Source organism: Triticum urartu, chromosome 7A (assembly GCF_056163025.1).
Source record: "Triticum urartu cultivar PI428250 chromosome 7A, HENAU_Tu73, whole genome shotgun sequence".
Classification (NCBI taxonomy): domain Eukaryota; kingdom Viridiplantae; phylum Streptophyta; class Magnoliopsida; order Poales; family Poaceae; genus Triticum; species Triticum urartu.
Window position 1 is genome coordinate 519,123,596 of NC_141879.1, and position 26,591 is coordinate 519,150,186.

Consider the following 26,591-nt stretch of genomic DNA (forward strand, 5'->3'; position numbering starts at 1 on the left):
TTTTGCACAAACTTGAAGTACTAGTAAGGTACACGTGCATTGCACGCGTCAGATTTTGCAACCAAATTATGAATAAATACCACACTATAGCATGTAAGCTCTGAGTCATATATGCCTGATGTAGACCTTCGTTTAATTCTTATAGTTCATCTCATTCAAAATCAATTAGTTTTTCTAAAAAACCTAGGGCCTCTTTGATTCGTAGGATTTCCAAAATGCGGGAATAGGAAGAACGTGGGATTAGAGTGGAATGTCGTCTTGAATCCTACAGGATTGTACGAGTGTTTGATTATGCATAAAAAATGCAGAATTCTTTCAAAGAGGTTTGAGTGGATGGGATGTTTCCTATGAAATCTAGTGCAAATGAATCATATGGAAAAATTCCTATGGTTTACAATCCTACGAATCAAACAACCAAGATAGGAAAAATTCCTAAGGATTAGAATCCTCCAAAATTCCTTTGAGAATCCTTTGAATCAAAGAAGCCCTTAATCTATTTTATGATTCATGGAATTGTGTGTTGTAAAGCATAAAGTAAAAACAAATAATGGCAATTCAACTAGAAAAAAAGTTTGGGCAGTTATGATACGGAAGATTCTAGAACAAAGGAGAACCACTGTTGTTTTGAGATTTGTGCATTATTCTTAAGTTCAACCATGGAGTCTGCTAGATTGTACATGTGGCAAAATCCGGTGGGGGCTAGAAGATGCTGCGAGGGGACCAGTGGAGGGAGACTATGAAGGAGTGCACAACTACGAGATCAATATTTAGAGAGAGGGGGCGAGAACGTGCGCTGTTGCGCAGTGGCGGAGCCATGAAAATATCCCATGAGCTAGGGGGCCAAGCATTGCTAATCCTTTACGAGGAGGGCCAATTCATCAACTTAAACCATTTTTACCGGCAATTGTCTAATGATCACATTCATATTAGCCTCGATATATAGTGATGTTAGGGGGGGCCTTGCTGCCCCTTGTCTTCGCCATTGTGCGCGCGTCTGAGAGATGAAGCGTAAGGCATGGATGATGAGAGGGGGCGTTGGATATATAATTAATGTGGGTGTATTAGCTATATATGTAATCCTATATAGAGAGTTATAGATTGATCGATGTGGACATGGGAAAGAGGGTGAGACCTCACTAGATATATAGATTGATCGGTTTATGTAGAAAACTATGAAAGCTAGCTATACACACACACACACACATAGAGGAACATCGATCGTTGCGCATGCACGTGAGAGATAAAGAATTCCCTATATGATGGAGAGGGGGATGTGTGTGTGTGTGTGTGCCTTCATGGGAGACTGACCTGAAGAAAAACATTGCATGTGTGCGATGGATAATGCCGACTCGTAGTGCGTGTGCATGCATGCATGATAAAAAGTTAGTGGTACAATTATAAAGAGAAGACCAATGTGTGGGTGTAAAAGACTAGGTGAGGTAATAATCAATGTAAAATTGAATTCAAATATTTGAATAAGAGATCATGATGTTTGAAACCCATGCATGCATGAATATAACGGAGATCTGCGTGTGTAGTTTGGAAACGAGCATGCTGTAATGTATACACAATGAACAAGGTCAGACTGGTTTGAGTTTGAGATACCGATGGCAGACATCGTTTGGCCACATTGCATCCGTGCATAGACACACTATTCTAATTGGAGATGATGGGTGGCTTTCGCATCACATGTCTATATCTATACCCCTATATATAATATTTTATATTTTTTATATAGTGTGCGGATAACTTTAATTTTGAAAGATGGTCGTTGGATGAGGCCAATCCGATGGTGCAGAGCTGGCAAATTTGAGCACTACTGGCCGTTGGATATCATCTAGATTCCACCAGATTTTGCCACATGTACAATCTAGATGACTCTATGGTTGAACTTAAGCATAATGCACAAACCTCAAAACACAAGCACTTCTTCTTTGTTCAAGAATCTTCTGTATCAGAATTTCCCAAATGTTTTTCTACATGATCTGTTTTTACTTTATGCCTTACAACGCACAATTCCATGAATCTTAAAATAGATTAGCGTTCTTATAAAAACTAGATGATTTTGAATGAAATGAACTATAAGAATTAAACGAACATCTACATCATGCATATATGACTCAAAGCTTGCATGCTATAATGTGGTATTTATTCATAATTTGGTTGCCAAATCTCATGCGTGCAATGCACGTGTACCTTACTCTAGTCTAAATGGTGTTTGTGTGTGTGTTGTGCATGTTGAGGTGCAAATTGTCTTTTTTGGGGTACACGTTAAGCTTGTTCTTCCGCAATTTCAAGACGCGCCTTGTTATGCCGAAAATTCAAGCTAGCATCTCTGTCTATCGTGCTGCGAAACTCCCGCCTCTTCAACCCGCGCCTTGTTAGCCCGAAATATTTAAGATATATCTTTGTATCGTTGTGCTCCGACAACTCCCACCATCTCAACCCACGCCTTGCTATTCCGAAATTACAACACGCACGAAAACTCCCACCTCCTGTGAAATCCCGATACGTGAAATGCCCGTGGTACCCCTGAACCGAAAGAACCGCCTCAAATCGGTGGGGGTACTTTCGTAACTTACCCCACATTTCGGACAAGCGCGTCCCTAAGACATGGTTCCCCACTCCCATCCCATCCGCCCACCCATTCATACACCGAGGCCGGGAAAACCCGCGAAGCCCCACACCCTCCTCCGTCCGCCACCCAGCCGGAGCCTCTTCCCCGACGACGTCGTCCACAACAACACGTCGACGTCCCTCATCCACCGTACCGGATGAGGATCCGTCATCAATCTGGGCATCCCGCCAGTTCAGCAAACCCGTCCTGCACCTCCAAGGAGCTGCCCCGATGTTCCCCTCGTCTTTTGTGCCACCTCCATTCCCACACCGCCGTCTTCACCTGCACCACCAGAAGAGCATCATCATCACTGTTTCCTCGGATGAAGCTGCGGCCTAATCGGTGCCACCAAAGAGGTTGCACACTAATCGCCGCATTTTCTTCTTGATTCGATCTCACGGTGCTGCCGGCGCTCGGTCCCGAGCTGACACGGTGCGGCTCCATCCCTGGCGGCATCACCGGCCACTTCCTCCACAGTGTCGCTCCCTCGGCGGCGACGTCCACATCAGTAGGAGCTGCTGCTGCTTTAGCTCTCGCTCACGCTGCTGCTCTGCTCTTGCTCTCGGTCCCCTGCCTTGTCTGCTCTTGCTCTTGCTCACTTGCTGCTCTCGCTCTTGCTCTTGCTTGCGATGCTGCTCCGATTTAGCTACACTTCAGTCGACTGAATCTACTTTTGGGTCAGTCGATTTTCAGGGGGTGGGGAGGCTCGCCCGAGTTAAGGAAGAACCAGCCGTAGCGGGAGGGGGGCTCGTCGGAGAGGTACCCCACTATCTATCTTAGGGTTCAGGGTGGGGGCGGTGGTCGCTGGCGGTGGTGGGGCGGTGGCGTGGGGATCGCCGGAGAAAAAGCTCGGAAGGGGGGGGCCTAGAGGGATGGCCGGGGCGGCGGCGGACCGGCGGTGGGGAGTGTTTTCAGGGCAGGCGGGGCGGTGCACCGCCGGCCGCGGACGGCTGTTTTGCCGGTGGTGCCTAGCGGCTCAGGGGGTGGAGGTTGAAGATGAACTGCAGGCCCTTGATTTCGTATCCAACGGCTGCAAAATCGACTGACCAGAGATGATGAAAAAGTCAGTCGACTGACATGTAGCCTCACCTCTAGTGCGTTCAGTTTCGACAGTAAAATTCAGTTTCGACAGTCAAGTTCAGTTTTGACAGTTAAATTCAGTTTTGACAGTTAAGTTCAGAGATGAGCGGCTGATGTATTTTACATCTAGCACTTTATGGTTATGTATCTTACATCATCTATTGGAGATGCTATTAGAATTCCACTCAGATTAACGTTGTCTCTCTTGTCCTGCTTCAGCCTCGGTGTCGTACAACTCACCGGAGTTGCTCCAACGATGAAACCCTCCATCACAACGGAGTAGTACCTTGGGCTCCATCTCCAGACGCCTAAGATCTTCTTCCCCTCCTCCGACAGCCAAGTCAGCCGGAGCATCCTCACCGGCCAACCCAATCATGATGAGATCGACATGGCTTCGCCAAAGAGGTTGTACACTTGTTGCATATCTTTTTTACTCAACATGTTATATATATATATTGTGCACTGAGCACACGGAGTAACGGGAAATACGATTATTTTATCCTACTATATGACAAGCAGTGAGGTACCAGGCAACTTAGCTATCCGTGATGGACTCTCTTGAGCGCCATCATTATTTATCTCCGCGCATTTGAGCTGTGCATTTGTCGATGGCCCTGGGAGTTGAGCTAGTATGGTAGTGGCCTGGGTCCAAAGTAATAGAAGTAGCACAGAAACATTTTTTAGTGTAGCCTTTTCTTTGCTCAAGCCTGCCTACTAGAATCGCCAGTGCTTCAAAGGAAAAGTGAATGAAAAACATAGGAATTGGAAAGTTTCCTATGGTACTACTTTTCATGAATTTGGTGCAAAGGAATGGAGCAAAGGAAAACTGTAGGATTTGTTCCTTTAGTGTCTCCTAGAAAGAAAACCCGTAGGACTTGTAATTCCCACTTGTCCTCCTTTTCAAATTCCTATTCATGAAGCACAAGACTAAGAGATAGTAGCATAATAGCATTGTAACCGTACATCTTCTTGTGGTTTGACTTAATCTCACCATGCTTCTTTGCATCCTGTGATCTTCCAATTCTTGTGAACCAAACACCCAGATTGGCAGAAATCCCATGTTTTTAAATTCCATGTTTTGCACGTGCATTCCTATCCTATTCCTGTCTATTTCCTATCCCTGCATGTTAGAATCCTCGAATTCAAACAATCCCTTACACAATTACTTCTGTTACAGATATGTGTCAAAGAAAACCTTGTGTGGTTTGTCCTGCTCCTGCGGTGCTGTGTTCCACCCCAGTTCAGCTGCTCCAACAATGGAAGGGTTCACCACAGCAGGGATCCGCTCTCCAGACTGTCTTTCACCGCCTCAGATCTTCTTCCCCATCGCCGGCGGCCATGACAACTACATTACCATCATCAACTGAGCAGATGACCTTGAGGACTACACGGGTCCTCAAGAGAGGTCGCACTCTTCCGTGTCTGCTTACGTTACTTTATCACCGTGTTCACCTATTAGACTCCGAGTCAGGTCCAAACTTATGCTGAAACTTGAGTTTTTAAATGGTTGTGGGGTACATATTGGGGCAGCAATCAGTACTATCTATCTACTATCTGGTTAATCTCGGGTGTCTACTATGATTTTCATGTTGGGTGCAAACAAACATTAAAGGAGCCATTATCTGTATTTTTTAACTAAAGCTATTATCTTCCTGCTATCATTGGTTTTGGGTCTATCCACTGTTTGCTACCATCACTCTAGATTTGTGCATGCACTCCTTACATAATCTCACTATGTTTTATTCCTATGCATGTCAGTTATTGTACACAATGGAACTGAACATGTAGAGCAAAAGAGACGAGCTTTGTGGCAATAAAATTTCATGCATGGTGGGCGCAAAGGCAGCCCCCCTCCACCCATTTCGGATCGTAATCAAGAGGAAGATAACTGTTCTGAGGGGGATTCAGAAGCAGAAGACCACTCCTATTTACCCCATGAGGTCTTCTGTCGGCGTTCTGGGAACAGGGGTCCCCAGCCTTGCCTGCCTGCGGCCCACGGTGTGGCTTTGCTAGCAGGCATGTACGGCCCATCTTCATCAACAAGACATTCAAGACCCTCGCGAGGGGCCAAGCCTCGCAAGGCGGATGACACAAGACCTCCTCAGGAGTGGCCTCACCAGGCTGGCTCATGAGGGGCGGAGAGTTCAAGGCCAGGCAAACCTCGCGAGGTTCTAGTGACGTGAACCATGACGACCAAGGCCAGGCGGGCGCCAGCGCGTGCAGCGCCCTTGTTTCTTCTTTGGTGCTAAGGGGGAAAGCACAGGCGTGGAGTACCGAGGCATCAAGAAAAGGTTTCCATATCGGTGCAACGAGACCAAGACCAGCAGGACGGCAAGATAGAGGTCACCATGGAGCCCAAGGTGGCGTCACCACCAGAGCCTTTTGCAGGCAAAGACCACTTTTGTCAGGATAAGCTGTACAAGCTGTCCCCTTTAAAATTGGCTATTGTTGGCTCCCTTCCCGCTCAATATCTGGGGAGAGGACCAGGGCCTCTATAAATAGGACTAGCCACCACCATATCTATGGGGGATCTTAGACTAGAATTAGTTCATCCCCACAATCACATACACCAAGCACAAGAACACCTCTCCTCGGGAGGTTGTTCTTCCCCATGTACTGTTCATCCTTAGCCCAAGAGGCAATCCACCACCACCACATTGGAGTAGGGTATTACACCACAACGGTGGCCCAAACTAGTATAAGTCTTGTGTCCTTTGTGTTGCGAGTTCGTCGAGTTAGTTTGTAAGATCTTAGCTGAGTTAGGACGTGGATCGGTAGGGGGGAAATATTCACGCGCACCCTAGTGTTCGAACCTTAAGGGTTTTGCCGGAACCCGTGATCCGACATTTGGCGCGCCAAGTAGGGGTGCGCCGAAGCTTCCCTTCCGTCGCTCTGCATCACGTCACTTCATCGTCTTCATGGCGGACGCACGCCGCGCCCGCGCCGAGCGCCGGGCTGCCCTCGCCACCCGCGTTGCTCAGACGGCCCCTGTCGGCGGGCCACCCCATCGCTCTCCCTCGCCCGCCGCCAACGCCACCACCGGGCCGGCGGGGAACGATCAGCAAGCATCCTTGTTGCACCCCTCGGTGCGACAGGACGGCTGCACCGCCACTCCATCACTGACTCCCACTGGTTCGTCGTCTCATGCTCGTCACGTTCCCACGGACGCACGGGCCGCCCTCCTCATGGCGCACGAGCACCTGCGCTACCGCCCAGTCGATGACCTCTACGAGGACTGGCTTGACCGCATCGCCGAGCTTGTCCACGCCGCAGGGGGATCCCCTGCACCGTCCCACTCTCTGCCTCGCCCTCCGCCAGCCGCGGGCGACGTAGCTCACGAAGCACCTCCACCACCTCTGCACCAAGACGGTGCCTAGAGCCAAGGCGCGCGGCTCCACGATGCGACCCACCACGTCCGGCGCCCGCGCGTGAAGAAAGAAGCTGTCAAGAATTCCTTTGACCGCAAGAGAACGCTTTGCCACTCCTTGCACCGCTGCGCTAGGATCGTTTGCTGCAGCAAGGCCCCACGCCGCTTGCCGTAGCGGCGCGCGGGTGCCAAGACCAAGTTCCACCTCCAAGGCAGGCCCTGGTGACCACGGCCGGCTACCGCGCCTTCACCCCCGAGCTGCGTAGCGTCGCTTGGCCGGGCAAGTTCAAGCCAGATCTGCCTCCTCGCTACAATGGCACCCCTGACCCCGCGGAGTTCCTGTCGCTCTACGAGCTAAGCATGGAGGCAGCCAACGGCGACGAGAATGTCATGGCGAACTAGTTTCCCATGGCCCTCAAGGGTGGCGCCTGCTCCTGGCTCCTGAACCTGCCTCCAGGCTCGATTTCCTCTTGGGACGAGACGCGCAACCACTTCATCGCCAATTTCCAGGGCTCTCGCGACCGCCCCCCAGCCGCGGGAGACCTGTGTCGCGTCAAGCAACAACCAGGAGAGACCCTCTAGAAGTACATCCAGCGCTTCAACAATGTTCGCCTCAAGATCCCGAAGGTGACGGACGAAGCCATCATCTCCATGTTCTCTAATGGCGTCCGTGATGTCAAGATGACGGCCGAAGCCTTCAGCTTGTCTTGGTCATCTCGATACTGCTTGCATTCTTGCTGTCGTGCCTGAGGCTGGCCTATCTGTGCACAAGTTAGGGGAAACATACACCCGTGTTTGTGTACCCCGACAGAAGACCCTGGGCCTAAGCCATACATGTCGCCAGACACGTTGGGTTAGGCCCAAAAATGGTGCACGGACATGTGTCGAGGAGGTGCTCCACGTGGAGCGATTTTTCATGATGACCAGTCAATCCAACGTCCACTCCGCGTAATTATCGCAGGTCGTGGGGTCGTGGGACTATAGCAGTTAATGTAAAATGGTAGCTTTCTGAGAGGGAATATCAAAGAGCCGCAACTCCCCCCATGTTCGTTCCTCTTAAAAGGAAAAAACAGTGAAAGGGCACTGCTCATTCGCATCCGCTTCTCCCCCATCATCTTCTTCCTCAAGCTAAGCGGCTGACCTCATGCCCACAGTTGCCTCTGATTCCCCAACCAGTCTTCCCTCTTCTGTCTTTTCCATAGTTTGCGAGGATGGGAAAGAAAACTGCCACTGCCAAGTGGAAGCGGGCGACCACTCCGAAGGAGGTGACCGCGGAGGGGAACAAGAAGAGAGGAGCGGAGCTGGATAAGAAGCGAAGGGGAGATGTGGTCACCTTCCCGTCGAATTTGGGCAGTGACGCCTTGGTCACAAGGTATGGATACATGTGGGGGAGGAAAGTTCCAAAGGGGCATGGTGCGCCCAAGGTCCCGCCGGTGGGAAAAAAAGGATCTGCGGGATTCATACCGATTTTTCTGCGTGTATTTCCTCTGTGGCCTCTGCCCATCCCCCCTTTCAAAATTCTTTGAAGCGGTGATGGTAATCTATGGATTCCACCTCCTGGATTTTATGCCAAATGCAATGGCGTGCATGGTGATTTTTTCCCATTTGTGCGAGAACTTCGTTGGAGTTGCCCCCAATGTGGATCTGTTCAGGCACTTCTTCGTCCCGCGGGTGGAAAACAAAGCCCACCATCTGGAAACGTAAGCTGGATCCCCCGAGAGAAGAGGGAAACTTGGGATTACCTTCTCGATCAACAGCGTGACAGATGGGAGGAGTGGAGGGCGGACTGGTGCTGTATCCAGGATGAGGAAGCTCCAGAGTATTGCCAGGCGTGGATGGAGGCAATTACTGGAAGGAGTTGGGCCTTACTGACGACAGGCTCCGCCCAGCACTGAATAGAATTGCCCATCTCATGGCTGCTGGGCTAACCATTGAACATGTAGGAGCCGATTTCCTCCATCGTCGTATTGCGGCACTTCAAAAAAGGGACATGTTTGCCTGGTGGTATGGAGATGCTGCAGACAGGATGCGAATGTATCCAGGCCTGACTAACAACTTGTTGGTTTATAGCCATGCCTGGCTATGTTAACAACTATTTGGCATTCTCAGGCCATTCAAGTTGCCGGGAAGGATTGTTCCGCTAAATGTCAACTCCGTCCTGGACCAGATCTTGAAGTGGATGCCCGACTACAATGCTTACGAGCTTGCAAGCGACTGGCAACTACCCGAACTTGACGCGGAGCTCGAGTGGGCTTCCAACTTGGTGGAAAGGGCTACCAGGGTGGAGAATAACATGTTCAAGCATACCTCCAATGTAGTGATGGAGTTCATCAAGAGGCGGATTGAGGACAAGGCATTCCGGGCTGCTAAAAAGGAAAAGTCCGGAAGAGTGGAGGAAGAAGAGGAAGAGGAGGCCGAGGGCGAAGGCTCCTCCCGCGGCAGGAGTGAGGCGCATGCCATAGAAGGGGTTGTCGGGGACAACCCTGGCAGGGACAAGCCTGCCGAAGGTGATCTTGCTGAGGGTGGGCCTGCCAAGATTGAAGCTTTATATGTTGCGGTAGCGGAGGCCCAGGAAGAGGACGGAGTCGAGGAGGCGGGGCAACCCAAGGAAGAATGGCTCGCAGCAGGCCCACAAACCCCCGAACCAGTCTTGGATCAGCACCCCTGTAGGTGGGTGGCTAGTTGGGGAACAGTGGCTCCTGCTCCTGCGCCTGCCGCCAGGAAGGTAAAGGAAATCGCCTCCAAGAGGGACAAGCCAGATATAGTGCACTGGTATTCTTCTCGCCTCCCCGAGACCAAGACCCCTCCCGCCAAGCGATAGGCAGTCACGGGAGTTGCCTCCTGCTCCCCATCTGATTCGAGTTCCTCGCGTAGCTCATCCTTGCTGGAGCCCCCTACGCCTCAGTGGGTCTTAAAGTTGCCGGGAAGCACTGCCCCTTCGACCCTAAAGAGCAACAGAGCACCTTCACCGCCCATGGAGTTCGCGCTGAGCTCCATGCTTATTGATTCAGAGTAAGGAAAAAAACTTCTTCTTTTGTTGAAGTTTTGTGTGCTTGTTGGCTCGCTGATTCAATCTTGTTTGTTGCATCCGACAGGGAAGAGGAGTAGGAGGAGACCCTCGTCCACGGGTCAAACGGCTTAGGCATGTGGAGCCAGTGGGGTCCTCGAAAGGCATAGGCTTAGCGGGAAGCAGCACGAATGATCCAGCGACAAGCCCCCAGCCCAGGCCCCGGCACGGAGGCATGGGACTGGCTTCACCCGCCAGAGGTGGCGCAGAAGAGCACCCCACCTCCCCAGCCAAAGTGGACGGGGAGAAAACTCAAGGCGAGGCCGTCCAGGAGGGGCCCACTCCACCCACCGATCGAGTTGAGGGATCCCCGACAAGGGCTCCCACAGAAGGGTCTGCCTAGGTCGACACCATGGTTACCGAGGAAGGGGGTGGTGTCCACGCCCTGACAACTGATGTTGCCAGGGAAGCTGAAGATCTTCCATGGCAAACGACTCCCGGTAACTCTTTTTTTAAGTTTCTGGTCCTTCAACGCTTCTGCCTCCTCATTATTGCTTGTTGCCTTTGCTTGCAATATCATTGGTCGAGAAGCCTGAGTTCTTGGAGGAGGAACACGCTGCCGGTGTGCCCCCGAAGGAAGCAGAGAAGACCCCGGGCAGTGCGTCAAGATCGGGGGTGATGGTTGAAGAGAAAATTCCCCTTCAAACCATGAGCCCTCTTCCCTCGTTTGGCACCTCGGCTGGGACCCCGCAACCAGCTTCAAGCCAATTGGCGTTGGTGCTTGCCCAACCTGGCCTCGGAGCCCCCGGTTCTTCGGCAGTAGTGAGCGCGGAGCTTGATGAGGAAATCCAACGTATTATGGCGCCCTTGTCCCAGCAAGTTGGGGAAGTCAATGACTCTGTCAATACAGTCGTGGACCTGTCCTTCCTGGAGTCCGTGGCAGTAGGCATCAAAGAAATGCAGAACTGGTACGACCAGAAGTGGCAGGCACTCAAGGAGCAATGCAATTCTGCCAACAGCGTGGACTAGAAGCTAAGGGACAAGGGTGGCGAGTTGCGCGAGTGGCATTTCAAGCAATTCCAGGTCCTTTTGTGGCAATAGGAGACGATTTTCATGGTGAAGGAGGGCGTAGCTGCCCAGGAGGCCCGCCTGGCAGAGCGCAGAACGCTCTTGAACGCCAGGGAGAAGGACATCTCCTCCCGGGAGGAGAAGCTCGTGGCCGCCCTTTGCAGCAAGGACAAGGAACTGGAGGCCCTTGTCCAACAACGCACAAAGGAGCTGGAGGACAAGCACAAAGTGGCCCTCGATGCGCTCTCCACTAATTCCGTCGCTTAGTTGAAGAAAGTTGCTGATGACCTTGTTGTTGCATCCATTGTCAAGGCTGATGTTGATCAACAGGAGGCCAAGCTGATGGAGGACCTTGCTGGGACTGCCAAAGAAGTCCTGGCTCTCAAGGAGGAAGGTCAGAAAGCTTGAATTCTCCTGAAGGAAGCGCAATCGCAGCTCTCCTCCAAGAGCCAAGATTTTGAGACTGCCAATGGCACCATCACCGACATGAAGGCAAGGCTCGGCACTTTGGAGAGCATGATCGAGTCTGGCGGGGTTCGTGAGAAGCAGCTGATGTAGGACTTGGACAACGCAAGAATCCTCCGAAAGTTTGCAGAGGACAAGCTGGCGAACCAATCCGAGCAGGTCGACCTCTGGATCAAGAGCCTCGTCGACATTGCCGAGCACCTCACTACCCATATTGCAACAATGGGCATGGATGGACCAGTCTTCTTGACTGGCACGCATGAGGTCCCAAGCGTCAAGCTAGGGCTCTTCTTCAACGAGTTGATTAAAGGAATAAAATCACACGAGGAGGGAAGAGCTGCTCGTTTCACAAGCGAATCTTGGAAGCTTGCCCGTAACACCCTCTTCATGGTCCTGAGCAACATCACCTACCATCACCCGGATTTCAACCTCACTGATGGCTTCAGGAGGCTGCCGTCAGGCGCGGATGTTTCCACTGCCGAGGAGAAGGTTTCCCCCTGCACAGACAAGGTCCTCTCCGTCCCGAGGGCTTCATAAGGCCGACAAGCATGGCCCTGAATCGTCCACGTTGCTGTGTTTCCCTGTAACAAAACATTATGCATGTCTTGTGTTTAGATCCGCTACTACTCTTGCTCGTACTGAACTGATGCTTAATTAATTTCAAATGCATGCTATCCCTCTTGTGTTTTATCCATGGATGTTCGTATGGTTGGTTTCCTTTCATGTGTCTTGGTTGCCTGCCAGTAGCATGCTACCGTGATTGCTATGAGGAATGGGTCCTTTGCATTCAGCTAGCAAAGACATGCCCCGATAGGTTTTTCCTTAGGAGTCTTTGACATAACCGCCCGCTTTGTGAGCAGGCTTGAAACAGAGCGGGGGCGCAGACAAATCCATCAAGGTGCCATCACACAAAAGATTTCTCCATACGAAACACCCTGGTTATCCGAGGGATAAGAAAATGCGGGCTCTAGAGAGAAAAGATCTGTGACATGTGAACTTAGCTTTCGTCCACGCTTCCCTCCTTCTATGATTGTGGTCATTCGTAACGTCCGCGTGCCTTCGGAGGATGGCGCTTCACATGTTGTTTTCGGATCCCCAGCAATGGCCGGAAGGGATCACGGATCTCTTGTGGGCAACAAAATATGGTGCAAGGTAAGGCCGGTTTCTCCCTCCTTCTCCTTACACTTTTCATGATCTTAAGGCAGCTGGCATGAGAGTCATGCTGAAACGGACGACCTTGTCGGAGCGTGCTTGCCGGGGCGTCAACCAACGGATTTGCACCCACGCTCTACTCAGGATTTTCCCTTAGCAGGGAAAATACTGGACTGAGTTTCGCACGGGCTTATCGACGTTGACAACGCTAAAACCCGGTGTGGCTCGATCGTTAACAAGTGAAGGTGGTGGAGGAAGAAACCATGTACCTTATCACCTTGCCCTTTTTCCCGAATGGGGTCGCATGGTGGTCATGCTATTCGAGCTTTCCATGGTCATCGTGCCGCCGTCATCCACTCCTTCCACTGTAGCTACAGCCGCGGCGGAGATGAGTGACGGGAATCGAGCGGGATGGATGAAGGAGCGATGTCGCTTCCTTCTCAAACTATTGTGCCACATTTTTTCTTGGGCACCATGGATGATGAACCGTTGATGAAGAAGATGGTGATGAAGATTGACACGCTGCTTATGACCTTGGATCCGCGCAAGCGCTTCCCCCTACCTGGCGCGCCAAAAATATCGTGGTCGAACACGATCACCTATGGGTCATCGGCCCCTTATGGTTCGGCAAGGGGGAAGGGCACGTTGCACAAAGAGCGAAGGCCGTCGAGCAGCACAGTAGCGGTGGCACGGGTGGTTTTTACCAAGGTTCGGGCCACCGCGAGGCGTAAAACCCTACTCCTGCTTTGGTTGATTGATGAGAGGGCCGTGGTGGAGACACAGTGCTCAAGCCCGGCAAGGTCGCCTCGGGGAGAGCAACTACGCGTGTATGGGTGTACAAGGGTCCGAATCCTTTCTAAGGTTGCCTCGGACCTCCTTTTATAGGTCAAGTGGTTACCACAATGGCAAAACAGTCATTATCGAGTGATTAGATAGCCACAGTGCTATCATACCTAACTCTGCAGACAGGATAAGGCACATTAAATGCACCACTTAGTGTCACATCATGGATGTAGCCCGGCAAGCCTTGCCGTGCCATTCAACCACCTTCTCGTCTGCTTGCGTGACACGGCCGTGGACGGGTGTCATTTAGGGGTGATCTTCCTCAGAAATGGCTGCCACGTGCCAAATGACAACCACTTAATCACTTGGGGGCTCGAGAACGCATCGATGGATGACTTGCGTCGCTGTGAGGTGGAGCGGTGGATCCTTGGCGGGGAAGCAGGCCACCAGCGTCCCAGCAACCCTTGCCGGGAAGGTCTTGTGACTTGTCCTTAGGGGGGCCTTGACTTGACCAGGCTCGCCTGCCCGGCAAGGGAGGTTTTCCCCTTAGTAATATCTTGTTCCTTCAGCTTGTCTTGGTCTTCTCGAGGCTGCTTGCATTCTTGCCGCTGTGCCTGAGGCTGGCCTGTCCGTGTACAAGTCAGGGGGAAACATACACCCCTGTTTGTGTACCCCGACATAAGGCTTATGACTCATATGATGTTTTTGGTGTTGCGGGTGTAGCCCAATTGAACCTCGTCAACAAGAATGAAAAGGTGGTCAAGTATAACTACATGAAGGACTATGAAGGCAATTCCCACAAACATTTAATGGTTAAGGTCATTTTGGATGATGATCAAGATGAATCTTTAAAGGACTCAAAGGTGCTTTCCTCTCCCAATCCCCCTCTATTCACTCAAGTCACATACTGGTATATTTCATGATGTGAAGGGTGGTGATTGATATGTCTCCATCGTATCTACTTTTCCAAACGCTTTTGCTCTTATCTTGGAATCTAATTTGCATGATTCGAATGAAACTAACCCGAACTGACACTGTTTTTAGCAGAACTACCATGGTGTTGTTTTTTGTGGAGAAATAAAAGTTCTCGGAATCAGAAGAAACTTTGTCGAGATTTTTGTTGAATATATAAAAAATACTGGAAGGAAGATCCACCGGAGGGGGGCCACTAGTTGCTCACAAGGCAACAGGGCGCGCCTACCCCCCAGGGAACACCCTGATGCCTTGTGGGTCCCGCAAGCAGCCATCTAACGTAATTCCAAGCCTATAAATTTTGTTTCCACGAGAAAAAAATAGAGACAAAGTTTCATCACGTTTACAGTATGGAGCCACTGCCACCTCGAGAAAATTTTATCCTATGCATCTAGTTCATCGTGATCAGAATTATATATATAATTTTCGGCCTCATGAAGGAGAAAGTATCGCTCTATCTTGGGGGAGGCTTAAGTCAATGTTATATTCATGCCCCGGTCATGAGCTCTCAAGATAAATCATCATTCGGAATGTTTATGCTCGGCTTTCTCGTGATGATCAATCCATGCTTGATACTTCTTGTACTTGTTCTTTTATGAAGAAGTCTATTGAATTCAGGTGGGATCTTTTAGAAAGAATTAAATGCAACTCTGAAGATTGGGAACTTGATGAAGGTAAAGAGTCAGGTATTAAGCACAAGTTTAGCACTAAACATGGACTTGACTCTGAGATAGTAGCCTCTTTTTGTGAATCTTTTGCAACTCATGTTGATCTCCCTAAGGAGAAGTGGTTTAAATATCATCCCCCTATTAAAGAAGAAATTAAAGAACCAGTCATGGTTAAAGATGAAACTATTATTTACAATGTTGATCTAGTTGTGCCTATTTCTTATATTGAAAAACCACCTTTCCTTGTAAGGATAAAGGAACATGGTAAGGTTTCAACTGTGGTTCGCAAAAGTAATATTCCTTCTAAGAAAATTAAAGTATAACCTAGTGTTGCTATGGTTAAAGATCTCTTGGTAGAAAATATTGATGGGCATGTTATTTACTTCTATGATGAAGCTTCTAGAATTGTCAAACCTGATTATAAAGATAAACATAGTCTTGTTGTTGGCATGCCTGTTGTCTCAGTTAAAATAGGAGATCATTGTTATCATGGTTTTATGTGACTTAGGTACTAGCATGAGTGCTATTCCTTTTACATTATACCAAGAAATTATGGATGACACAGCACCTGTTGAAATAGAAGACATTGATGTTACTATTAAACTTGCTAATAGAGACACCATCACACCACTTGGGATTGTTAGAGATGCTGAAGTCTTGTGTGGGAAAAGAAAATATCCTACTGATTTTCTAGTTCTTGGTTCCCCACAATATGACTTTGGTCCCATTATCTTTGGTAGACCTTTCTCGAACACCATTAATGCTAAAATAGATTGTGAGAAACAAACTATCGGTGTTAGCTTTGGTGATGAGTCTCATGAGTTTAATTTCTCCAAGTTTAGTAGATAACCTCATAAGAAAGAATTATCTAGTAAGTATGAAATAATTGGTCTTTCTTCTATTGTTGTGCCTCCTACTAATCCACTAGAACAATATTTGCTAAACCATGAAAATGATATGCATATGCATGAAAGAAATGAAATAGATAAAAAATTCTTTGAACAACGACCTCTGCTCAAACACAATTTGCCTATTGAAACTCTAGGAGGTCCTCCTCCACCTAAAGGTGATCCTATGTTTGAATTAAAACAATTGTCTGACACTTTGAAATATGCTTATCTTGATGAGAAAAAGATATATCATGTTATTATTAGTGCTAACCTTTCAGGACATGAAGAAGAAAGATTATTGAAAATTCTGAAGAAGCACTGAGCTACTATTAGATATACTCTTGCTGATCTTAAGGGCATTAATCCCACTCTCTGTCAGCACAAGATTAATATGAAACCTGATGCTAAACCCATTGTTGATCACCAACGATGTTTGAATCCTAAGATGGAAGAAGTGGTAAGAACTGAAATATTAAAGCCTCTGGAAGCATGTATAATCTATCCCATAGCTGATAGTAGATGGGCAAGTCTCGTTCGTTGTGACCCTAAGAAGGGATGTATTACTGTTGTTCCTAATGATAAAAATGAACTTATTCCACAAAAAATTGTTATTGGCTATAGAATGGTAATTGGTTTTCGAAAATTAAATAAAGCTACTAGAAAAGATCATTACCCTCTACCTTTTATTGATCAAATGCTAGAAATACTATCTAAGCATACACACTTTTGTTTTCTTGATGGATATTCTAGTTTTTCTCAAATATCTGTGTCACAACCTGATCAGGAGAAAACCACCTTTACTTGCCCTTTTGGAACTTATGCTTGTGGATGTATGCCTTTTGTTTTATGCAATGCACCTGGTACCATTCAAAGATGTATAACTGCTATATTCTCTGAATTTTGTGAAAAGATTGTTGAGGTTTTCATGGATGATTTTTCCGTTTATGAAACTTCTTTTGATGATGGCTTAAGCAACCTTGATCGAGTTTTGCAGAGATGTGAGAAAAGTAATCTTGTATTGAATTGGGAGAAGTGCCACTTTATGGTTAATGAAGGTATTGTCTTGGGGCATAAAATTTTTGAATGAGGTATTGAGGTGGATAAAGCTAAAGTCAATGCATTTGAGAAAGTGCCATGTCCTAAAGTGTAACATCCCAAATTTTCAATTTGGAATGTTATACATTAGATCATCATTGCATATCATATTTTATTGCATTTTGGCTTGATCCTAGAAATTCTACGCAACTCAAGGACCCACGGAGAGAGTTGGGAATTTCGTTATTTTCATATTTGAGTTTTTTTTCTCAAATTTTGAAAAGAGGATCGTTTGATTTTAATTATTTTCTCTTCGAATATTTCTTTTATGAAAATAAAATAGAGGGGATAAAATGACTTCCTCAAAATAAAGAAATATTGGAGATTTAATATTAAAATCAAATAAGAATTTTATTCGGAGTTTTATCGCTATTTTATTTGAATTAGGAAAAATAAACGTTTTTCAAAATTGCATTAGAGTCCCAAATAAATGTTCACCTTGTCCGGTAGATTTTTAGAGGACGGGGAAAATTTATTTCAGGATTTTTGGACTCCGGTTAGTATTTATTTTCTTCGTTTTTCTGCGTGGAATTATTTAAAAAAAAGTCAACCGACTTACCGGGTCGTGTCCGACCGGGACACTGTGCCCGGGCGGCTTTATAAGCCGAGCCCGTGACCCCGCCGAGGCCCAAGTCGCCCGCACCGCCGAAACCCTAGCCCCGCCGCCCGCCAGCCCGCCGCCACCGCGCCGCGCCACCCTGTCGACGACCCGCCGGAGCCGCGCCGCCGCCCCGCCACCCCGCCGCCGTCGCCGGAGTTTGCCGCCGCCGCCGGTTTCCTTTGCCGGTTCGGTTTTTTTCGGTAAAACCCTAGATACGTTTTTTTATTAGATCGGTTTTTTTTCAGGTTTAGTTTTTTAGCGAACGCCCATTCGTTCGTTCGTTCGTTTTAACGAACGATTTTCACCGTTTAGCCGCAGACAGCAAACGTTCATTCGTTAGCCAGTTCGTCAGTTTTTCTTTTTCTCGGATTTTTCACGATTATTTTTGATCGCGATTTCTGATCCGATTTTCGTTTTAGTTTAATTTTCACTCGTTTAGCGGAATCAGGCGATTCAAGCGCCTAGAGTTTTGTCTCGAAGCCCTCTTTCTGTTTAATCAACTTAAACAAGTTTTTGCTACTGTAAAATTTGACTTTAGTCCATATTAGTAAATGGATCTTGTTTCTTTTGCAGTTTGAGTTTCATTGCTTCGTTTGATTTGATTTTTTTTGCAAACCAGAGTTCTTAAGTCGAACTTTCTGGTTAGATCTTCTTATTTGAGTTTTACCCGTGCATCTTTGCTTGATTGCTTATTGTATGCTTGTTTGATTGCGATAGAGTAACTGAAGTGCGAAGCGTGTTACTACGAGTCTCTAGGTTTCACGGATCATCAGCAAGGCAAGTAACACTTTGATCATACCTCTTTACTTCCCGGTTTTATTGCATTAGATCAATCCTCAAACAATTGTATGGTTAGGATCTGATTAATATGTGGGTTATGGGAAGTAGATGAGGTAGTACCTATTGTCTTGTTTATTACCAAACCTTTGGGAGTTACTTCTACGTTGCTTATATTTCTATGCTATGCTCATAGACGTGGTTTGGGTTTGAGTGTATTCATGACAGATGTGAGTATTGTTAATTAATGGTTAACTTAAGGTGGCAACTTTAATACACATCTGGGTGGATTGAGGAACCTAGGGAACCCAGTGTTGCTTGTATTTTTGGAAATCCCGGGGTACCATGTGATTCTCCTATGGACTGCCACCCAGGCTCAAAGGGATCATAAGATTATTCATGCTAGAAACTTCTATGTGCAGCCACATGCCATTATGGTCTCTGGCATAGTTGAGTAAGTTGTGGGAAACCTTTCCATCATGGGCTAGCAGATGTAGAGGATTGTAGGTGTACCGGCCTATCTATCGGTGAAGGGGACCTCTTCGGAAAGACTGTGTCTTGGTCATCCGTTTCTCAAACATCATGTAGTGCAAAAAATCCAACGGAGGAGATCGAGTCTTGTGGGGAAAAGTGGGAAAACCTCTGCAGAGTGTACAAACTAATCATGGTTAGCCGTGTCCCCGGTTATGGACATCTTGAGTATCTAGTTCTTGGATTATCATGTGTATCTTATCACTCTTAATACAATTGATTCGGTTTAATGATGATGCTTAATTGGGATTGAGTTGGGTGAACCTTCTCAATGTTTAACAACTACCATAGTAGTTAAATAAAAATTTGTTCCTTTGTTGTAGGGAAAAATTGGCTTTCCGCAAAACATATTAACCATACAGCCTCCACCAGCCATATATGCATGTAGTGATAGCTTTATTCTGTTCGTTACTCTCTTGTGTTACATTGCCAGCATATTCCATGTGCTGACCCATTTTTGGGCTGCAACGTTCATGTTGCAGACTTTTCAAACGACGAGTAAGGTGCCTTAGGTCCTGGTCTTTCACTCAGTGATGTCGTTGGAGTTGATGGACTCACGTTATCTTCCAAGCCTTCCGATGTTATCGTATTAGATGGCCTTAAGCCATATTTATTCTAATAAGTTCTCTTTTTGAGACATTCGATATAATAAGTGTGTTATTGCTACTCTGTTATAAATCCTCAAGTACTGTGCGTGTCAGCATTACCGATCCAGGGATGACACTGATGCACAGAGATCAGACTATTTAAGGTCTGGTCGCTACATAAAGATATTAAAGGTATTCGTAGTTTCCTTGGTCATGCTGGTTTTCATAGGAGGTTTATTAAAGACTTCTCTAAAATTTATGGGCCTCTTACAAATCTTTTACAAAACGATGTTTCATTTGTTTTCGATGATGATTCTGTTGAAGCCTTTGAAACACTTAAGAAAGCCTTAACTTCTGCACCTATTGTTCAACCACCTGATTGGAACTTGCCTTTTGAAATTATGTTTGATGCTAGTGATTATGTTGTTGGTGCTGTTCTAGGACAAAGAGTTGATAAGAAATTAAATGTTATTCATTATGCTAGCAAAACTCTAAACGGTGCCCAACGAAACTATGCTACTATTCAAAAATATTTTTTAGCAATTGTGTTTGCTTGTGATAAATTCAGATCTTATATTGTTGATTCCAAGGTAATTGTTCACATAGATCATGCTGCTATAAAATATCTTATGGAAAAGAAAGATGCTAAACCTAGACTCATCAGATGGGTTCTCGTGCTACAAGAATTTTATTTACATATCACTGATAGAAAAGGAGCTGAGAACCCCGTAGTTGATAACTTGTTTAGGTTAGAAGTTGTTGAAGACCCACTACCTATTGATGATAGCTTTCCTGGTGAACAACTAGCTGCAATAAATGTTTCTCATAACACTCCTTAGTATGCTGACTATCCTAATTACACTGCAGCTAAATATATACCACCCAGTTTTACATACCAACAAAAGAAAAATTCTTCTATGATTTAAGACATTACTTTTGGGATGGCCCACATCTTTATAAAGGAGTAGATGTTATTATTAGATGTTGTGTACCTGAGCATGAACATGAACAAATCCTATGGAAATGTCACTCTGAAGCATATGGAGGGCATCATCCGGGAGATAGAACTGCTCACAAGGTATTGCAATCTAGTTTTTATTGGCCTACTCTCTTCAAGGATGCTTGTAAGTTTGTTTTATCTTGTGGGGAATGCCAAAGGATAGGTAATATTGGTAAGCATCAGGAAATGCCTATGAATTATTCACTTGATGTTGAACCATTTGATGTTTGTGGTTTTGATTATATGGGACCTTTCCCTTCCTCTAATGGGTATTCACATATTTTGGTTGTTGTTGATCATGTTACTAAGTGGGTAGAAGCTATTCCAACTACTAGTGTTGATCATAACACTTCCATTAAAATGCTAAAAGAATCTATTTTCCCAAGGTTTGGAGTCCCTAGATATTTAATGACTGATGGTGGTTCACACTTTATTCATGGTGCTTCCGTAAAATGCTTGCTAAATATGATGTTAACATAGAATTGCATCGCCCTATCATCCTCAATCTAGTGGTCAAGTTGAGCTTAGCAATAGAGAAATAAAACCAATATTACAAAAGACTGTCAATAGGTCTCGAAAGAATTGGAATAAGAAATTGGATGGTGCACTTTGGGCCTACAGGATAACTTATAAAAAAAATTCTAGGGGCATGTCTCCTTATTAAATAGTTTATGGAAAAGCTTGTCATTTGCCTCTTGAGTTAGAACATAAAGCATATTGGGAAATTAAATAACTCAACTATGATTTCGAACTTGCCGGTGAAAAGAGGCTATTTGATATGAGATCACTAGATGAATGGAGAACCCAAGCTTATGAAAATGCCAAATTATTTAAAGAAAAAGTTAAAAGATGGCATGATAAAAGAATCAAAAGCGGGAATTCAAAATTGGAGAATATGTTCTTTTGTACAAGTATCATTTTAGATTCTTTGTAGGAAAACTTCTTTCCAAATGGGAAGGACCATATATGACCGCAGAGGTTTATCACTGTGGAGCTATCAAAATTAATAATGCCGAAGGTACTAATCTAAGGGTGGTCAATGGGCAAAGAATTAAACACTATATCTCCGGTACGCCTATTAATGTAGAAAGCAATATTATTCAAACCATGACACCAGAGGAACACATAAAACAGGAACACTCCAAAATTATAAGAAAAAGGGGAGGTACGTGATACAGTAAGTAAACGGACTCCGAAAAATCCACAAAAATATTTTCTGTGAGTTTTGGAATATTACAAAAATTAGGAAAATAAGAAATAACCAGGAAGGCAGTCGAGGAGGGCACAAGACACCAGGGCGCGCTTGCCTTGCCTAGTGCACCCAGGTGGGTTGTGCCCACCTCGGGAACCTTCCCGACTCCATTTTCCTCTCGTTTGCTTGTTTCCCAAGATAAAAAAAATCTTTATATGCCCCCTGAACATATTGACCACCGTATCGCAGAGAAATCTTTTGTTCCTGTTCCGTGCTATTTTTTTGTCAGATTTATCAAGCTAGGTGTCATGTCTTGTCCCTCCTCCAACAATGAAGAAGACGAAGCTTGGTTGCTGCAGGCAGAGTTAAGGGGAGAAGGAATTGAGGAGGTTGCCATAGAGGAATGCGAAGGAAATTCTCTTAGAGTTTACCCACCGACTTCCGAGAGGGTCACACTAGCCGGCATCTCCACTCGTCCTAAACCCCATCAAGCCATAAGATCAACAAACAACCAAGAGAGCCCTGATGTGCAGGAAGGACTCCCTCCAAGGAGGCCTTTACACAGGTTACATCAAAACAATTTTCACAATTTGATTCATAATTATGGATTCAAGAATACTCTCGTGTGCACATACCGTCCAATTGGGACATATCTCGTCCAAGAGAAAGTGATGCAGGAACAAATTCTTGGGGACCAGAAAATAAAAACATTGTGGCTGAAGTGGAGAAGAACACCGAGTTGCTTCATACAGCCCTTTGAGAGATTCAAAGTTTGAGGGAGGTACTTATGGATATATTGGAGAACATGGCCACTACATCATCATCTTCCCCGCCAAAGGAGACTTGAGTAACGGGTATGGGCACTCCCCTTAACTTCTGTCAAGCTTGGGGGAGGTGCCCCGGTATCGGATCACCACCACTTTATTTGCTATCTATCTATCGGCGTTCTGGGAACGGGGGTCCCCAGACTTGCCTGCCTGCGGCCCGCAGCGTGGCTCCTCCAGCGGCCCTGTATGACCCATCTTCACCAACAAACATTCAAGACCCTCGCGAGGCGGACGACGCAAGACCTCCTCAGGGACGGCCTCACCAGGCTGGCTCGCGAGGGGCAGAGAGATCAAGGCAAGGCGAACCTCGTGAGGTTCCAACAAAGCAAGCCATGACAATCAAGACAAGGTGGGCGCCAGCGCGCACAGTGTCCTTGTTTCCTCTTTGGTGTTAAGGAGGCAAGCGCAGGCGAGGAGTTCCGAGGCATCAGGAAACGGTTTCCATGTCGGTGCAACAAGAGCAAGACCAGCAGGACGGCAGGACGGAGGTCACCGTGGAGCCCAAGACGGCGTCACCACCAAAGCCTTTGGTAGGCGAAGACTACTTTTGTCAAGATAACTTGTACTAGTTGTCTCCCTTTGAATTTGGCCATTGTGGGATCCCTTCCCGCTCAATATTTGGGGAGAGGACCAGGACCTCTATAAATAGGACTAGCCACCACTATAACAGGGAGGGACGATCCTCAACCACACAAGCTCACCAAGCACAAGAACACCTCTCCTCGGGAGGCTGTTCTTCCCTTGTAACTGTTCATCCACTGCCCAAGAGGCAATCCACCACACCACACTGGAGTAGGGTATTACAACACAATGGTGGCCCGAACCAGTATAAATCTTGTGTCTCATCTTCTTTGGGTCCGTCAAGCTAGGCCGTGAGATCGTTGAATGCGCGAGCTAGAGAGGGGAGAGATCTTCGTGCGCACCCCAGTGTTCGAACCTCAAGGGTTTTGCCGGAACCCAAAATCCGACACTATCTTAGTTCGATCTTTAGTTATCCTAAGAATTAGTTGAATAAAAGTTCAGTTCGATTTATTTTCGAGTGCTTGCTTAGTGATCTATATATCTATCTATGTAATCGTGTGCGAGATATATAATAAAGAGTAGCTTGAGTTTGGTTTCTTTTTTTGTTTCAATAAAAAGAAAAGGAAATAATGAAGAAGATCTTATGGTAAGTAATGACATCACATAAGGAAAAGTACAACTAGTAAAATTTATTGCAAGTTGACAAATATAGCATTGGTCAATGATGCAATTCATGAAAGAATTAATAAGGGAATAGAAGATTCACATGCAAATACACTATCTTGGACATCTTTTATGATTGTGAGCCCCCATTAAATATTATATGACAAAATTGTTGACGTTGGACAAGGAAGCCAACGTAATGATTTATGTTTGTTCATATTCACTTAGAAGTTATATTGTTAGAGATCCTTTAACATGTGGTGCTTGCTCAATACCTTTGCTAGCCAAAAACTTCACACTAAGTAGAGATACTAATTGTGCATCCAAAAACCCTTTAAACCCAAAATCTTATTCTGAGAGTCCACCATACCTACCTATGGATTGAGTAAGATGCTTCAAGTAAGTTGTCATCAGTGAAATAAGGAAATAAAAAATGCTTCTAAATGCGTTGGGTCATTTAGTGTAAGAGAAAATTGAGCGTTGTACGAACTTGTGATGGCAAAGTAGTAAAAGCGACGGGCTGCATAATAAAGGTTGCTATCATAAGGGGAAATATAACGTGATGTTCTTTTGCATTAAGGGATTTGGCATACAAACCTAAAAGCACATGACAACCTCTGATTCCCTCTGTGAAGGGCCTATCTTTTACTTTTATGTATTTACTTTTATGCAAGAGTCAAAGTATTATTCCCTATTCCTTTTATTTTCTATTTTTGCAAGTGTCGTGTGGTGAGGAAAGATCTAGGCACATATATCCAGTCGGATATGAGTGAGCATGAGTTATTGTTGTTGACATCACCCTTGAGGTGAATATGTTGGGAGGCGAAACTATAAGCCCCTATCTTTCTATGTGTCCGGTTGAAACTTTTTCCTCATGGGTATGCTGTGAATGTTAGCAATCATAGAAGATTAATTGATGGTTGAGTATATGGACTTGCCAAAAGGCTCCGGTACGTGACCTTCCTGAAAATATGACTTGCAAAGTTGACTGAGAATATAGTTTTTTGGTTTTCAATAGAGTTTATGCTTTGTACTTCGATGTTGTGATGAATTGTTACCTGTTCATGAGAAGTTATATGATAAAAGTTGTGTGATAAAGTTTTATGTCAAAGTTCTTTGTTGTTATGATAATAAGGATGATGCTACTATGTCCATATTTTGTTTTTATCGACACCTCTCTCTCTCTAAGCATGTGGACATGTTTTTCGATATCGGTTTTTCGCTTGAGGACGAACGAGGTCTAAGCTTGGGGGAGTTGATACGTCCATTTTGCATCACGATTTCCTACTGTTATTTATAATGTTTTTATGCATCATAATGCTTTATGGAGTAATTCTAATGCCTTTTCTCTCATAATATGCAAGGTTTACACAAAGAGGGAGAATGCCGACAGCTGGAATTCTTGACCTGAAAAAGGTATGTCAGAGTTACCTATTCTGCACATATCTAAATGAGCTGAAAATTTACGGATAATTATTTTGGAATATATAAAAATACTGGAGCAAATAAATACCGGAGGGGGGCACCTGGTGAGCACAAGACACCAGGGCTTGCCAGGCCCACAGGCGCGCCCTGGTGGGTTCAGCCCAGCCCACCTCTGGTGCCCATCTTCTTGTATATAAGTCATTTTGACCTAGAAAAAATGAGGGGATGACTTTCAGGACGGAGCGACGCCGTCTTGAGGCGGAACTTAGGCACGAGCACTTTTGCCCTCCGGCAGAGCGATTCCGTCGGGGGAACTTCCCTCCCGAAGGGGGAAATCGAAGCCATCATCATCACCAACAACCCTCTCATCTTTGGGAGGCCAATATCCATCAACATCTTCAATAGCACCGTCTCCTCTCAAAGCCTAGTTTATATCTTGTGTTCAATCTTTGTACCAGAGCCTCAGATTGGTACCTGTGGGTGACTAGTAGTGTTGATTACATCTTGTAGTTGATTACTATATGGTTCATTTGGTGGAAGATTATATGTTCAGATCCATTATGCTATTTAATACCCCTATGATCTTGAGCATGATTATCATTTGTGAGTAGTTACTTTTATTCTTGAGGTCATGGGAGAAGTCATGTTGCAAGTAATTATGTGAACTTGATATGTGTTCGATATTTTGATGATATGTATGTTGTGATTCCCTTAGTGGTGTCATGTGAACGTCGACTACAGGGCCCTTCACCATAATTGGGCCTAAGGGAATGCATCATGGAGTAGCTATTAGATGATGGGTTGCTAGAGTGACAAAAGCTTAAACCCTACTTTATGCGTTACTTCATAAGGGACCGATTTGGATCCAAAAGTTTAATGCCATGGTTAGATTTTATCTTAATACTATCCTCATAGCTGTAGATGCTGGCGAGGGGGTTAATCATAAGTCGAAGGTTTGTTCAAGTAAGAACATCACCTAAGCACCGATCCACCCACATATCAAATTATCAAAGTAGCAAACACAAATCAAACCAGCATGATGAATGTCGGGTGGTTGGTGCGACATATGCCAATGGATGGCTTATCATTGTGGGAGCCAATAAAACATCGCCAGTGCCTGGAAATGGGATAAGGCGAAGACATGCACGCCGGAAAATCTTACCCACCTTCAGGGCTCTCCATGGAGATAACACCCCTAATGCTGCTCTGCGGGGTCTCCGCATGATCACTAGCTCGGTGGGTTGCTACAGAATGCTCCTTGAGCTGTTAGGTGCAAGGATGAGGGAGGGCCAGGCTAGCCCG

General features: G+C 46.0%; 1 pseudogene; it reads left to right on the forward strand.

The window, feature by feature from the left end:
- The first annotated feature begins 11,028 nt into the window (after positions 1-11,028).
- On the forward strand, positions 11,029-11,697 carry LOC147960224 (uncharacterized; annotated as a pseudogene).
- Positions 11,698-26,591: the final 14,894 nt, after the last annotated feature.